Source organism: Gossypium arboreum, chromosome 3 (genome assembly GCF_025698485.1).
Source record: "Gossypium arboreum isolate Shixiya-1 chromosome 3, ASM2569848v2, whole genome shotgun sequence".
Lineage (NCBI taxonomy): Eukaryota > Viridiplantae > Streptophyta > Magnoliopsida > Malvales > Malvaceae > Gossypium > Gossypium arboreum.
In genome coordinates this window covers 73141430-73158589 of record NC_069072.1, presented here as the reverse complement: position 1 = coordinate 73158589, position 17160 = coordinate 73141430, and positions in this window count along the sequence as shown.

Genomic DNA, 17160 nt, shown 5'->3' with positions numbered 1-17160 from the left:
AGTAATAACCTTAATGACATGCCATTTGTATCCTAGCCATTCACTAATTCATACGGACCTCAATTTATATACGTATAAATCAGACCTTTGAACATTATAATTTACATATGGATTCAACTATATGCATTACCTTTTCAATTTTAAACATCAATTATACCAATCTTCACAATTTAGTCCCTCTAACGATCAACATTAATGTTCCATAAATATTCAATTACAAGACATATATAAATATACATATCAAACCACAAAGGTAAACATAAATAAGTTTAATTCTTATATGAACTTACCTAAATCGAAACAACAACAAACACGATACCAAGAACTACTCAATAATTTTTCTTTTTTCGCGTTTATCTACTGGTTGATTTGTTTCTTAATCTATAATATAAATTAATTCAATTATCAACCTCAAATACCTTATAATGTATAAATATTATGCAAATGACCCCTTTAATAATATTTTACAATATTTCCCTAAACTTTTACCTTTTATTCAATTTAGTCCCTAAAACCAAAGCTTACATATTTTTCACAATTAAGCCCAAGACTTTTAAGCCAATTTTACTACCATCCCTTAAAAACTCCCAATTAACTAAATTTATAGAAAATTCATGCCAAAATTTAACATATTACCATTTTAGTCCCTAAACTAAAAACTATCCAAATTCACTTTACAAATTAGTCCTATTTAGAAACAAAGCTTCAAACTTAACCATTAATATCTAAAATGCTTTAAATAAATGGTAATTTTCAAATCCTTAACAATTTTACAAAATAGTCCATGAATTAACTAGATGAAGTTATAACAATCTCAAAAATATAAAATTTAATATAAATAGGTTTAGATTTAGCTTACATGCAATGACCGAATATACAAAGTGATTTGAAGCTTTTTCTTTCTCCTTGAATGGTGTTTTTTGGTGGGGTAAAGAATGATGAAAAAAAATGATATGTTTTAGTTTATTTTTTATAATTTAACTTTCTTTTTAATTTAATTTTTAACAAAAATATAATAACTTAAAAATCTAAGCACTAATCGTACCAACCATTTAATTATGGTATATTTACCATATAAACCCTTTTACATTTATTATTCAAGTTTGTTAACTAATAAAAATTAATACCAATTAACTTTTACAATTTTTATGATTTAGTCAGTTATTCTTTAATTAATTAGTCAAACATCAAAACTACCAGATCAAACTCTAATACAACACTCGAATAACCACGTAAATATTAAATAAATAATATTTATGACTCTCTGATATGAATTGTGGTCCAAAAAATCACTATTTTCGATACTACTAAAAAATGAGTTATTATACAACACTTGTCGCTTGGTCTAATTGTAAGTTATCCAATATCTGGACTTGTATAAACCAACAAAAACCAACAAAAACCAACATTTCATCATATATTTAGGTCAAGATTTTATAATAAACATGAAAACATGACCTGACTAAGATAATAAGATAACCAATATGTGATAAAAACATTTAAGGTAAAATAAGTTCATGAATGGAAAGTCTCATGTGCACAAGCCAAGAAATATATCAAGATATGCATTTGATTTTAGGATATTAAAAAATAAGTTAAACATGTAAATATACAAATGATGAGCCATGAATTGATGTAAAACAAAAAGTAACAGATTAAGAAATTAAAGCATTTTGTTTGAAATCCTTTTAGAAGTACTAAAAATTTGCATAAAATTGTAGAAAATGATGCAATTTCATGCTTTTTTTTATTATCTTAAAGTTTTTAGCTAAAATTAAAATTTGAAACACATCAAAAACATCATTTTTGACTTGTAGAAATATAAAATTGGGATCAAAATACCTTTTGAAATATTTTGACAAGGGATTTGAAAAGGAGTAAAAAAATCCACTACAAGTGCCAAAATGCATTGAACAAGAAATTCCACATTTAAAAGACATTAAAACAAGTTCATATACATAATCAATCTCAATTAAAATTGTTCATGTCATTGGTATAAAAGATAATTCAATTCATACACATTATAAGCAAAAGGCTCGTTCAAAACTTAACTTTTCAAGGTAAATGCTCAAATTAGGGCTCATTCATTTAAAAGTTGCTCACTTAAGGGCCAAACCTTTTAAAATGGTCAAATAAGGGCCTAACCTTTACAATAGTGTTTAAACAATGGTTTTTCATGCACTCCAACCTAGTTTGTAGAAAAAATTAGGTAAATGTTGACATGTTTAAAATAAAACACATAACACTTGAATTGAATATTGCTTGAAAAGAAAATGAAGTAGTCAAAATATAATTTGAAACTTGATATATAACATTTGAAAAGCCCTTATTGAGAACTTTTAAAAGGCTTGATCCTTATTTGAGCACTTTCGAAAAGGATAGACCCTTATTTGTTCATTTTGAAAGGTTTGGCCTTCATTTGAACACTTTTATTAATGTTAGGCCTTTATATTTGAACACTTTTATAAATGTTAGGCTTTTATATGACCATTTTGAATGGTTTGGTCATTATCCTTTTATAAGTAATTGCTTAAAGGTTGGGCCCTAATTTGAGCATTTAGCTAACTTTTGGTCATTTAGTTATTAAAATGAATTAAAAACAAAATTAAAAGCCAATTTTTGTCCATCTTCAACCCCTTGGCCGAATTTCACATGAGGAAGACATAGCTAGGGTTTTTCAAGCTTCCAAGCTAGATTGTAAGTCCGTTTTAGCCCTGTTTTTAATGTTCTTTACGTTTTTGGGGTCCCGGTAACTTGATTAAGCTTATTCTAGCAATAATTTAACCTAGGGTTTATATTTGGAAAAATACCTATAGGTGAAATGTGTTTATTTTGATGTTTTATGGTAGAATATGAAGCTTGAAATTGTGTTAAACAACTTTTGCTAAGCGATTTTGTGACAGCCGAAAATTGACCCTAGTCGGGATGTGGTTTCGGGACCACAAAACCGAGGCATAAAAATAATTTAAAATTTATTTTGATGCCTATGATATGTGTTAATTTGTGTGTGACATTTTTGATTTTTCGATTTAGTGTTATAAATGCGAATTTCACTAGAAAGGACCTAGTAGTGAACTTTGAAAGTATGATGGGAAATGTGTGATGACTAGTTGCTCATGCATGCAAAAATAAGGATTTGCATGTCAAATTTCCCCTCAACATGAAGTGGCCGCCATGGCAAGAGAGGATGGGCAAAACATGTCATGAAACATGTTTTGTTGGTGCATTAGGGAGAAATAATAAACAAAGGTGTATGGGTAAGAAAAGAATGAAAAAAAATGTGTGTGAGTGTGGTATTCCCCCCATTGCCGTGAGTTGTAGAGAAAGAAAGAAAAATTTTGTTCATCCTTTCTTTGAGCCAAAACTAAGGAAGAAGGAGGATTTTGCTTCATGCTTGGTTTGGAAGAGATCTAGAAGGAGATTTGGCTAAGTTTGCATCAAGATTAAGGTATGTATGAGGTTGTGTTAGGAGTTTCATGCATGTTTTGGTTGCTAACTTGATGTGCATGTTAGCCATGGCTCAAATCTTTGTTATGCCATGGAAATGGTATTTGGCCAAAGTTGTTATGGTGATAAAGCCATTGCATGCTAAGTGTGAAGCTTGATGATGATGCATGCAATGATGGATTGTCTACTTTTGAGTAAGATTTTGAGTTTTCTTTTGTTTAATCATGATTGAAGTTGAAAAGGGCATGATTGTCATATTCGCCATGATGCATTCATGAGCATGGTTCATGCTTCTTGCATGTTAGTTAAAATTTGTGTTTTGGATGGCTATGGACACCTTGAAATTGCCATGCTCATATATGTATATATATGTTTGCACATGATGTTTTGGTTATGAACTAAGTGATGAATATGGTTGTTTAAAGAAGAAGGTGTTGAAGAATGATTGTGAAATTGCAAGCACATTCGGCCTAGCAAACATATGAGTGCTTGATGCTATATTATAAGTTTTGAGCTACAATATGCAAAGCATTAACTAGTAAAATGCATGCTGTTTTTGTGAGGTATTAAGTGCATAATTGGCCTCAACATGTACATGAATATTCGCCTTGGGTAGCCTATTGAAGGCCTTAGCTTTTCCTTGATGCTCGAATAAATTGTATTGAATTGCTTGATGTAGTATAAAATGTGCATGACCATTGTGTATTCAAGCTAAAGAGTGGCCATATGACCATTTAAACTCCTTGTCATATTCGCCATAAGCTAGCACAATGAGGTTTTAATAAATTGAATTTGTTTGAATTAGCTCAAGAGCTAAGAGGGCCACAATTGGACAAGGGAAGGAAAAAGTGATCGAATAGCCGTAAAAGCCGTTCGACAACATCCGAGGTAAGTCCTCAAGAAGTGACCTTACTTGAATTATGTGGAATGAAATATGGATGTATTGATTATTGATTTATGTGTGTATGAGTATTGAATAATGCCCGGCTAAGTCCCAAGGCGAATATGCTAGTGATTATAATTGTGTTTGAGCCTTAGTAACGAGAATGAAATATGTATGTCCAATGATTATTGATGTATGTGTGCATGAGAAATTGAATGATATCCGGGCTAAGCCGAAGACAATTATGCTGGAAATTATATCCGGTTAAGACCGAAGGCAATTGTGCTAGTGGCTACATCCGGGCTAAGACCAAGGCATTCGTGCGAGACATTCTATCCGGGCTAAGACCAAGGCATTTGTGCGTGGTTATATCCGGTTATATTCAAGAATCTTGGGCTGGAGGTGAGTGTTGGTTGCTGTAATAAATTTAATTAGTACACTCGAGAAGCCCAAAGAATAAGGTACGTTTATATGTGCATTGGAAAGTCGACATGTTTGAGCAACATTCGCTCAATCGACTAATGAATTTCAGTTATTGAATTGATTGATACTTTGTGAAAGTATATAATGATGAAGTGTGAAGTAAGAATGTGTATTAATGAAATGATGCATTTGGCTATGTGAATGTATTGCTGTAATTAGAGTTGATTATATTCCTTGAGACTTACTAAGCATAAAAATGCTTACCCGTTGCTTTGGCTCTCTGTTTTATAGATTTCGCCGATAGCAATCGGATTCGGGATCAATAAAGTCAAGTCATCCACACTATCAACGTCTCTATTTTGGTATAAATTTTGGTTGAACTTTGAAATGGCATGTATAGGACTACCCCTTGTTGGTTAAATATGTTGTGATGTATTTGTGTACGGCCATGCGAAAATGGCTCATAAAAGTGAAGTATCGACTTAGACTATTTGCGGTTTGTATATGTATATATTTGGTGTCATGATGTGACCATGGATTGGAAATGGGAATGTTGGTCACATGATCAGCCATTGGCATGGTTAAAATGATCATATATGAACCTATGTATGGCAAGACTAGTTGGTTCATGGAGACTACCAAATAGGTAAGACCTACCTTAAAACAGATGCTGCCAGCTGCAGTGACGTGAATGTGAAAATCACCAAAATTTGTAGGAATGGTATTAAATAGTGAATAAGCTATGTAAATGAACCTTGTTGAGTCTATTTTCATATGGAAGAAACGAAATGGTCATAGGAGTTTCATGTTAAGAGATATTAAAGCTATTGTGAGACAGGGCCAGAACGGTTTCTGGGTCCCCTGTCGCAACTTTAAAATTTGCTATAAATTATCCAGAAAGAATTAGGAGTCATGCCTTATATGTACAGATTCCATTTTGAGTCTAGTTTCATTAGAATCAAACGGCACCAGTATTAAAGTTCTGTACAGTGAGATATTCAAGTTGTAACGCGCGAAGGTCAGAGCAGTCGATCCCTGTAACATGGGTGACTTTAACTAATAAACTGTACCAATTGGCCCGACCAAAAATTCTAGAAATAAATCCATGGATGGATACATGAGTCTAAATTCAGGGAAAATTTACGAAACCAGTTTCCGAGTTTTGAAACTCGAGATATGATTTTTAAGGCGACGGTGACGCAGTTTTCCAGCCTGACTGGAAATGTCAAATTGGTGGGCAAAACAAGTGAACTTGGTTTGTTAACCCCTCGTGTCCGACACCGGCGATGGTCTCGGGTTCGGGGTGTTACAGATTTTACGTGAAAACGAGTAAAACGACATAATCCGTAAAAATACCTAATGTTCATAAGTACATGTTAGAGTAAGAATTTGATGTTGTCATAAGAGGGCTAAATGATCATCATGTCATAAAACATAAGAAAATAGGATGAAGATTAACTTCCGAGCCTTGGGGAAAAAGTGTAAATATGTAAAAGTTTAGAGGTAAAAATATAATTTTGCCAAAGTTTGAGTCAATGATTGTTTTAATAAATGTGGGTATTAAATAAGCTAAATTTTTTGTATTATAGATCAAGAAGAATGAAATCCGGAGTTAGACTAGGGAAAGAAAAAGATAGTGCACTAAATCGATATAGTTGATCGTATTTTGTTTCGCGGTAAGTTTGCGGTAAATAAATGCAATATTCTATTGTTTTATGTTAATGTTGTTAATTTTCCAGCATGTGTATATTTATTTTATGAAATTATTCGAAGAAGACTCAATCATGAATTGACGGAGAAGTAATTTCAGAAAGTCTCGGTTGATCCTTAGAAATGTGTAGGATACAAATGTCACGACATTAGGGTTTAAGGATATCATGTAAGACCATGCCAAGGCATGGCAATTGGTAAGATTTCTAAGGCAAGGAAATCGTGTAAGACCATGTCAAGACATGGCATTGATAAGTTACTATAAGGAAAAGGTCCCATGTAAGACCATGCCAAGGCATGGCATTGGTGAGTTCAGAAGATAAGGATACCATGTAAGACCATGTCAAGACATGGCAATGGTATGTTTCAAAAGGATACCACGTAAGACCATGACAAGTCATGGAAATGGTAAGGTACTATTGTATCCTTAGTATTCCAAGTGGTTTAACTGGAAAATTTAAAGAGAATATCAAGGTAAGGTAAGGTAAGGTAAGGTAAGACGAGTTATGCCAAAAAGGTAAGACAAGTTCATGCTAGAAGAGCAAAAATAAGTATATAATGTTCATGCATGCTTTATAAGGAAAAAGGTAAGTAAAATGTATTAATAAATTTGATTAAGTAAGTAAGTATTTAAGTAAGTGAGTAAGTGAAGAAGTTTAAAATATGTCTATAACAATTAATGAAGTTGCATTAAGTAGTATCATGCCAAGTAGTGAGATAATTCTTATGAATGTTGTTATTTATTTGCATGCAAACTTACTAAGCTTAATGCTTACCCCCTTTATTTTCCTTCTTTTTATAGTTTTTTCAAGCTAACTCGGGGATCATAAAGTAATTCGGAGGTCCGGGCACAATATCACAAGGATTATTTTGGTATAGCTAGATGTTTCATTTTGAGTATGGCATGTATAGCATCGTAGCCATTTTGTGTGTATGATCTTATGATATGGCTGATGAATGGTATGTAAATGCTTGATAATGATTAGCTGTTGGAATGGCTAATCAAGGACTTGTTTGGTGTTATGTATGCCTAAATGCCAGTTATTCCATGGAAATCATGAAAAATGTGAAATTAGCTTTAAAATAGTATCAGACAGCAATAATGACGTGAATTTGGAAAATCACTAAAAATAGTAGAAATTGATTTAGATAGTGAATGAGATATGGAATTAAATCTTATTGAGTCTATTTTCATATGAAAGAAACAGAGTAAATAAAGGAGTTGTATTTTACAAGATATTTAAATTTTGGTGAGACAGGTTTAGAGTGATTTTTGAATCCTTGTTCTGAATTTAGAAATTCACTAAAAATTGTAAAAAAATAATTAGGAGTTATAATTTATATGTATAGATTCCTTATTGAGTCTACTTTTAAAGAAAATAAACAACATGGTTATTTTAATTCAGAAAATTAATTTGTAGTGAATAGAGGTCAGAGCAGCCAAATACTGAAATAGGGAAAATTTTAACTAATAAACTGTACTAATTAACTAGACCAAAAAATCTGAAAACAATTTAGTAAGAAGATATATGAGTCTAGTTTCAGATAAAATTTACGGATTCGGATTTCAAGTTTCGTAACTCGAGTTATGATTTATTTAGTAACTATGACGCAAATGCACAATTTATTTATGAAAGATGAAATAAATTGTTTTGATTTGTTTAAGTGATCGACAAATTTTTATTGATTCCAGTTTGTTCCTGAACTATTTCAATTTCATGTTTTAGGGTCTCGAGGACCCTTTTTAAGGACATATTGAATGAATGAAACTAAATTAATTTTAAAAGAAAATTTTAATGCCCCGAATTAGTAAGCTAAGTCAGGTAACGCCTCGTGCTCGACTCCGGCGACGGTTTAGGGTAAGGGGTGTTATATTTATTGGTATCAGAGCAAAGTTTTAGTCGGTTCTTAGAATATTTAGTATGAGTAAGAGTCTAGCTATACATGCCATACTTATGCGTTGATAGTGTGACGACTCCTGACGATTTTAAAATGTTTTCTTTTATAGTTATGGATCCCGAACAAGCTGGTGCAGATGATGTAGAGAGTAACGCGCCCGCTCCCGCAGAAGGGACGGTGCCACAAAATAGTAGTGAAAGGCTCGTTACAGTTAGTCAGGGAGGAGGGGCTCGAGAAGCCTTCTTTCAAGCTATGAATGAATGGTTTGTCGAGTTCGTTCGTACGAATCCGACTATTAGACCTCCACCCCTTCATGATCATCAGACCACCCATGTAGCTCCCCCAATCACAGGTACGGTTATAAGAGAAAAACCACCAGGTGATAAAATCAAAAAACAAGGAGCCGAAGAGTTTCGAGCTACAGAAGATGATGATGCAAAAAAAGCAGAATTTTGGCTCGAGAATACTATCAGAGTCTTTGATGAGTTATCCTGCACACCTGAGGAATGTATGAAATGTGTTGTATCACTTCTTAGAGATTCGGCCTACCATTGGTGGAAGACACTTGTATCAGTTGTACCAAAAGAGAGAGTCACTTGGGATTTCTTTCAGGAGGAATTCTATAAAAAGTACATCAGTCAGAGGTTTGTTGACCAGAAAAGAAAAGAGTTTCTAGAGTTGAAATAGGGCAATATGACAGTGACTGAAAATGAGCGTGAGTTTGTTAGACTCAGCAATTATGCTCGAGAGTGTGTGTCTAGAGAGGCTATTATGTGCAAAAGATTTGAGGATGGGCTTAATGATGGTATCTAATTATCTGTTGGTGTCCTAAAAATAAAAGAGTTTGTTATCCTAGTTGGGAGAGCCTGTAAGGCAGAGGAGTTGTTAAAAAGAAAGTGCAAAGTTGAAATTGAGACAGAAGACAAAAAGAAAAGACTAATGAGCAAGGCATTTCAGTCTACATCCAAGAGGCTTAGAGAGTTCTCCACTAGATCTAATTTTTCAGTTGGATATTCTAGCCCAAACAGAGGCAAGAGATTTATGAGTCTGAAAGCTCAGACCACTTCGATTGCAAGTGTTGGCAGTGTTCAGCCTGATAGACCAGAGTGTCCCTGATATGGTTGACATCACCTAGGTCAGTGTTGAGCATCTGAGATAGGTTGTTTCTGATGTGGTGCACCAGACCATTTTATTCGGGAGTGTCTCGAGATGATTAAAATGGAAGCAATACCGAGTGTAAGATCAGGCAAAGCTCCTGTTAGAGGTAGACCATTGAGAAATCTGGGAGCTAGGGCAAGTAATAGAGGTGCATCTAGAGATTCAGCAGTGAGGCCAGATGTTAGAGCACCTACGAGAACTTATGCTATCCGTGCTCGCGAAGAGGCATCCTCCCCCGATGTGATTACAGGTTTATTTTCTCTCCATGATACTAGAGTTATTGCTTTGATTGATCCGGGTTCAAACCATTCATATGGTTGCATAAAATTGATGCCTAGTATGAGTATGCCTATAGAATCTACAGAATTTGTGATTAAAGTATCGAATCCATTAGGCAAGCATGTATTAGTAGATAAAGTATGTAGAAATTGTCCTTTGATATTAGAGGCTACTGTTTTTTGGCCGATCTCATGGTATTGCCATTTGATAAGTTTGATGTGATTCTTGGTATGGATTGGTTGAATACACATGATGTGATAGTGAATTGTGGAAAGAAATTCATTGAGTTGAAATCTAAAAATGGTGAAATTCTTTAGGTTAATTCAGAAGAGTCAGATAGTTCGTTTTCCATGATTTCTGTTATGTCTGCTCAGAAATGTTTTCCATGATTTTTCTATAGATTTAGTCACTTGTGACATGCATATTGTGTGGCATACCTAAATCCTGAGTGGATGGCAGACTATGTATGCGTGACTCATACACTTTGATGTAAGTAAAAGCTTGATTTCAAATAGATAAAGAATCGAAAGCTGATGCGTTGGGTTTACGACTTTTTTAATATGTAGCATCATTCACAATAGTGTTATTCATAGCCCAAAACATGGTTAAATGATATCCTCTCATTGGCATTAATGATTGATGAAAAGTAAATGTGACCATGGGTTGTCTGTCTTTATGATGGATGCCTTGATCACTAATTTATAGTGATTGATTTTTCATGAAGAAAGATGTAATGGTTATAATGAGATAAAATAGGATCATACTAGGAGAATAAATATTATCTTAAAGAGATTAAGGATATCCTATAAGGGTAGCACATTAATGACAAGGTCATTAAACAAACACTAAGTAGTTGCTTTTATAATGGTATGTCGTTTGGGAGAGCTCAGTCACAATACTATATTAGAACGACTTCATGACTAAATGAGTTTATAATTAATAGGCGAAAAGATGGAACTTAATTATAAATCCTCAACTTCATATGTCCAATCGATTCCTGTGCTTGCTCGTTGAAACCATAAATGAATTACATGTTTAAATAAAAATAAACGTCATGAATAGAAAAAAAAGAACTGAGAAACATTTATGAATGATTATGGTTTTCTTCGAAATGGAGAAATGAAATCAGTTGGAAATAAGTATAGGTTTCCAAAAATGGAAATTGAAATGAAAATGAAAATGAAAATTTGTAATCCTATATAGGATTACGTAAAAAATGATGGAATAATACGTTTATGTTTTTTTGACTATTTTGAAGTCCGAAAATGAAAATAAACCATTCGGGCATAGTGAACATGTTTAGTTGTGATATATTGAACAAATTTCTCAAAAATTTATCGGGGTAAAATCGTCAAAGTTTTATTGGTGTAAAATTTGGATAAGAAAATGATTTAATATGTAAATATTAATGTTTATATTGGGAAATAGAAAAACTAAATGGTGTTGGATCACATTACAGAGTACTGAGTCAAAAATGTCTAGGAAGTACTCTTAATTGGACTTAATGTGGGAGAGGCCCCAAACCCTTCATGTAACATGAAGGGGGTGAAAACCCTAGTAGAAATATAAGGGTGAGTTGTTCATCCCTCTCCTACTCTAAGTAGCATGTTGTTTTTCTATTTAAAAGAAACCTCAACAACTCTATAAGGGTTCTACATTCTTTTCCTATAAATAGATGACACCTGTAGAGCTATTAACACACAACTTTTAAGAGATTGTTATTCTACCAAAAATTAGAGAAAATTTATTCTCAACTTTTAAATATATTTTCCAAAATAATAAATTCACCAATGTCTTTTAAAGAAGAGAGACTTTCTGTTTTCACCCTAAATGGAAAATTTTTTCTAGTTCTGTGTTTTGATTTAATTAGTTTGAGCTGACACACGAAGCAATTCACGATACAAGAATAGTGAAAAAGATCGTTTGGGTGAAAGCTAGAAAACATAAAGGATCCACTTACCTTAAAACACAAGTATCAATTCTGTTAATGTTTATTACTATAAATATCACAAACTAGGTCAATTTTCAAAATATTAAATTTTCGCTGTACAAGAAAACCATTTCCAAATCGAGACTTTTCCAATAATTGGTATTAGAGCCAAGTGTGCTATGTAAATTGAGACCGAATCTCTCTTTTCATCTTGTTTGATTAATATTTGACAAGATGTGACATTCTTGTGATTATTCACATGTTTAGGAGAATGTATGTGAATGAATACAATATTATATATTTTTTATATAATTATTTTTTTTGCCAAGGTTGTGGTTCTTAAGAAGTAAACCGTGGACTATCATTAACACATAAGATTATTTTTTATTTTTAGAATTCTTATGAGCTAGAAATTGACATAGGACATAAATGTAATTTTTTTAAAAGGAGTCCATGACGAGGAGAAGATGGAGTGATGGCGGTCGAAGACACAAGGAAAGCCTTGTGATGAAAAAATATGTAATTTTTGTTTTTGATTTATTTTCTAGAAATAGAACCATGGAAATCTTGGCTAAAAATTTTATTTTATTAGCCATCTCTTTGTATATCTGTTTAATAATTGTTTATGATATAATTGTAAATTATATGTATGAGACGATACATAGTAATGAGAAAATATAAGTATTGTATTGTTTCATTCACTTTTTTAAGTTATTTGATTATTGTGAGTAGTGTGGTAATGAGAAGGTGCATTTCTAGGATGGGATATGCCAAGTAAATGCTTGGTTCTTAATGTTGGGTCACTGGGATGCCTCGCGGTGCAGCGAATAAATTTTTCTGGCAATCCAAACTAAGAATCCATGCACGAGGAACGAATTGAGAAGGAAAGGTTTGAAAATATACCTTTCGATATCCAAAAAATTTGAAGGAACCACTGATGGTTTAATCCCCTTCGCACACTACTGATCCAAAGCCCCAATAAAATTGTCCTGGCCTCTACATAGTCCACCCAATTGAGAGCGAACGAACAAAAACTCAATGTTTTAGAGAGTTTTTTTTTTGAAAGAAAATACGACTACTAAATCTAGGTTTGTAACGCCCTAAAATTTAGATATTTATTTACGTATGTTGTGTTACACACAAATGCATGTCTGCTTCAGTGGTTAAGTGTTCTGGGAAGTCTTGGGTTCAAGCTTGGGCATTTGAAAAAATTTTGTTCTTACTTGAAATAAACCCTTGCCTTTAGTTAGTAGGCTTTTAAATTAATGTGAGTAAAACATGACAAATAAAGAGCCTGCTAGCCTAATGGTAAGGGGCATGTGGTGTGTGCCTTAGGGTCTGAGGTTCAAGGCTCGCTGATGTAGAATGAGCATTTTATTTTGCTGCAAGTGCCGTAGAAGTGTGCTAGGTTGACCGAAATTGAGGTGTTTTTTGGGACTTTGAATTGAGTGCTTTATGGAGAGGTGTAGGGAGAGATTTGAGGAGTGGATCAAGGCATGGGGAGGTGGTGGTGCCAAAATAGGATTCTCTTCAACCTTTCGGTTTGTTTTGGTGTCCCTAGCCATTTGGTCATAGGATAGTTTTGCCACTTAGTGCCGAAATTGCTCTAGTTTTTGCTCTCTATTTCAATAGCTATTACCCTTCCTACTTCTTTTCATCCTTCGATTTTGCTGTTTGTTGATAGCCGAATGTTACTTGTGACCTTTTGAGTATTTTCGTGTTGGCCTATTTTGGGTTGCTCTCCAATATTGTGCTTTGCTTAATCGACTCTTCTCTCTTCCTCACCTTTCTTCTCTTATTTTCCTTACCTTTGTCTAACCTCCATTCTTCCCCTCTCCTAGTTGGCCATTAACATTTACCTTCTCTTTTGCCTTAAGCTGAGTACCTTGTCTCCTCTCCTTCTCTTTTCTCTTCTCGGCTCTCTCTCAACTCCTTCCCTTTTCTCTGGTGTGTGGTCGAATAGAGATTGGTAAGTCTCTATTTTGTCTCTGCTCTTTCGACTTTTCTACTATTTTCTCTCAATCTTGATTCTCATCTTTGTCTCTCTTGGTTATGATGTTCTTTCGGGTTAGTACTTCCCAAGGAGTGAAGGAGTGCGAAAGTGTTACAGAAACAATTGGAACTTTTCTCTCGCCTCTTGATCTAAGGTAACGTTATTCGTTGATATTGTATTGAACTAGGGTATTTTGGCTTGGATTCTTTGGTATTGGCCGAATGCTCCTTTTCTTTATTTCTAGGTTACGTTTTCTATAGGATTGGTATACGTTGATTCAACCTATGTGTGTAAGTAAACATGAGTAATAAATTAGCTTATTGTGCAGGTAATCATCAAAGAGTTTGTTAGTAACCATTGTCAGCGGTTTAAGCGGGCTAAAACCAAACTCGTTCAATCAAGGCAAGTATCAATGTGATTTTGAGATGAGTGTTAAAAGGAGGGTACTTAACCTTGTTGATTAAAAGACTGACAGAGTGTCTTAATTGAATATAGGGTTGGTGCACGTGGGTTTTTACGCCATTTCGCAATAAGGTGTGTAAACACTGCCCAAATCATAAATCGACAAAAGTTGAAAAATATTACCATTGATGCTACACGGGCGTGTGCTCGCTCGTGTGGTCATCCGAACGCATGAACGCAGGCATTTGATGGTAGAGGCCACCACTAGTGATTTTGTGGGCTTAGTCGTTTTGGGCCGAAATGGGCCATGCGGGCCCCACGGGCTCATGGGCCCTACACGGACATGTGGTGATTATTGGGCCAAGTTGTGTAGTTCACATAGCCAAGGCCATTTTTGGGTTTTGTGGGCCACACGGGCGTGTGGGCCCATATTGGCCGCATTGCGTGCCTTTGGTCCATTTTCACTGTTTGACTGTTAAGGTTGCACGGGTTGCTCGAGACGACTGTGGACCTACTGTTGGGTCGGTAAGTATACCTAGACCCCAATATGATGAAATGACTATTTTGCCCCTATGAGGTAAAATAACGGTTACGCCCCTATGCGATATATGACTGTATTGAGCATGCCATTTTATATATGTTGCATACATGTAGGATATTATGATGTGATGCATGGGGTTGGGTTATTATGATTGGAGGAAGTGTACTGTTCTAGCAGCTCTGCTGCAATTTCTGTTTAGTGCCACCACCGGTGCTATTTTTGGTGTGTAGGGATGGGTGGGTTGATTTTATCCCCACATGGCGTGTAGGGTTGGACGAAGTGGTGTGTAGAGGCTGGCTGGGTAGGATTTCTGTTTGCATAACTGCATCAGAATCACATCAATTGGGCTAAGGCCCACACTAATTTCGAAATCTTGTCTTGGGCTATGGCCCTATCTGAGATTAAACTATTACTTTAACGGGCTTAGGCCCAAACTATAAATGCCTACTGTATGACTGACTGTTGTTAATGGATTACACACTGAGTTTTCACAAACTCACCCTTCTGTTTCCTGTGCAGGTAATCCCTAGGCGGGTCAGTGCTGTGAGGGACTCAAAGGTGGCCACACAATTGCATGGACTTTTTATTATAATTTACTCTATAATTTAATTTAGGTATTTGGTTATGTAATAAGGCCTCTTTAATTTTTAACTTTTAATTTGGGATTTGTTCATTATGATTCATATCTGTTAGTAGTAGGACACGGGTTTTCAAAATGATAAATGCTTTTCAAAACACCACAAGTACGCATCCTATTTCAAAAAGCTCCCACAAACAAATAACGATTTAAAAAGACAACTACGATTTAATTGATTTAAACATTTTGCTAAAACAACTTGGGTTTTAACACTGAACAAGATGACTTAAATACTAGCTAAGATTACAAAGAGAGTTAATACAGAATGGGGTTTTTTTTCAACGAAATTTTATTTTACGAAAAATACTTCCATGTGACACCATCAGATTCGGCCATAACGTCTAGGCCGGGTTTGGGGTGTTACAAGGTTTCTTTTCCATTTCATGGTTAATGTTGGTAACACACTCTCACCTTAGAGTTTTTATGATTCCCTTTTATTTTAATATCCATATTAAAACCAGAATCGCCCTTTTTTTGTGTTAGAAAATATTTGAATATCCTTTCCAATAAGATATTAATTTCCATATATTTTATGTTTGACCTAAATTATTATAACACTTTATTTTAATAATTTCGGTAAACAATGCATAATTAATATTTTATATGAATCAAATTCATACATTTATTTTAACTTTGTTATCCATTCTTGTACAATGAATTTGTACATACACTATGTTTATTATTTAACTGTCATATTAAATTAATTCAATAATTAATATAATTCTCGTGACAATTAAATTTACTACCAACTGTGTTTAGATTCTATTCGTTCAACCATAGGGTGTGATCCTCTAGGCTCTTGTAACTTGGTAGTTATACTAAAACACTTCTAACGTTACAAGCAATGAGTGGCATCTAGCAATGTATCATTGCTACCTAAGTTACAAGAATTTGTGGTTCGACATAACTTTTATGTGATAAATTTTCATGTATTATAGCCATTTGTCCTTTATATCTATATTGGACACAAGTCATGGAATAGTCACACTTGCAAAGTCCAATCTCATGTTTCTTGATTCTCAAAGTAGACTACAGTAAACAAATAAGTTTAATATCTCATATTAACTTATTTGAGCATGGCCATCCATTTCTAGTCTCACTTCATTAAGTAGCCTAAGATATTGCTCTATTATGTAGGAGGGACAAATCCTATCTTGATCACTCATATCCCACTACATAGATTTTGGCATACCCAACATTAGTCTTTATAGTACAACATGTTACAGTAGACATTTGACTATATCAAAATATGACCTACTATATTAGGACAATGATGATCTCAAGTCTAAGGATCGTATACATTGTTATCAATTTGAGTAATATTGTGACTATTATATAATAGTCTAAGAAACATACTCATAGCGGCTCAGTCCAATATGTCATTCTCTAACATATACTCATGTATTGATTTTGACATCCTTATGTCAATGATGACACTTGGTCATCAATCAACTACATATTTGTAACACCCCTAACTTGTATTCGTCGCCAGAATAAGGCTATGGAGCATTACCGGAAGTTTACATCTCAAAACATTTAATTATTCAAAAGATTCAAAACATATCATAAATAATTTCAATATCACTTGAACTCATACATATTGTCCCTTATACGAGCCCTCAAGACCTTACAAACACATTAGAAATGAATTGGGACTAAATTGGGAAAGTATAGAATTTTGAGGAAAAATTTAAAAATTTTCACACGGTTGAAACACATGCCCATGTCTCAGGCCGTGTGGGCATTCGAACTAGAGACACACGACCGTGTCCCGGCCCGTGTCCGTGCCCTTGTAACTCTCTAACTTGGGTCACACGGCCAAGCCACACCTCCATGTGCTAGGCCGTGTAACTCTCAA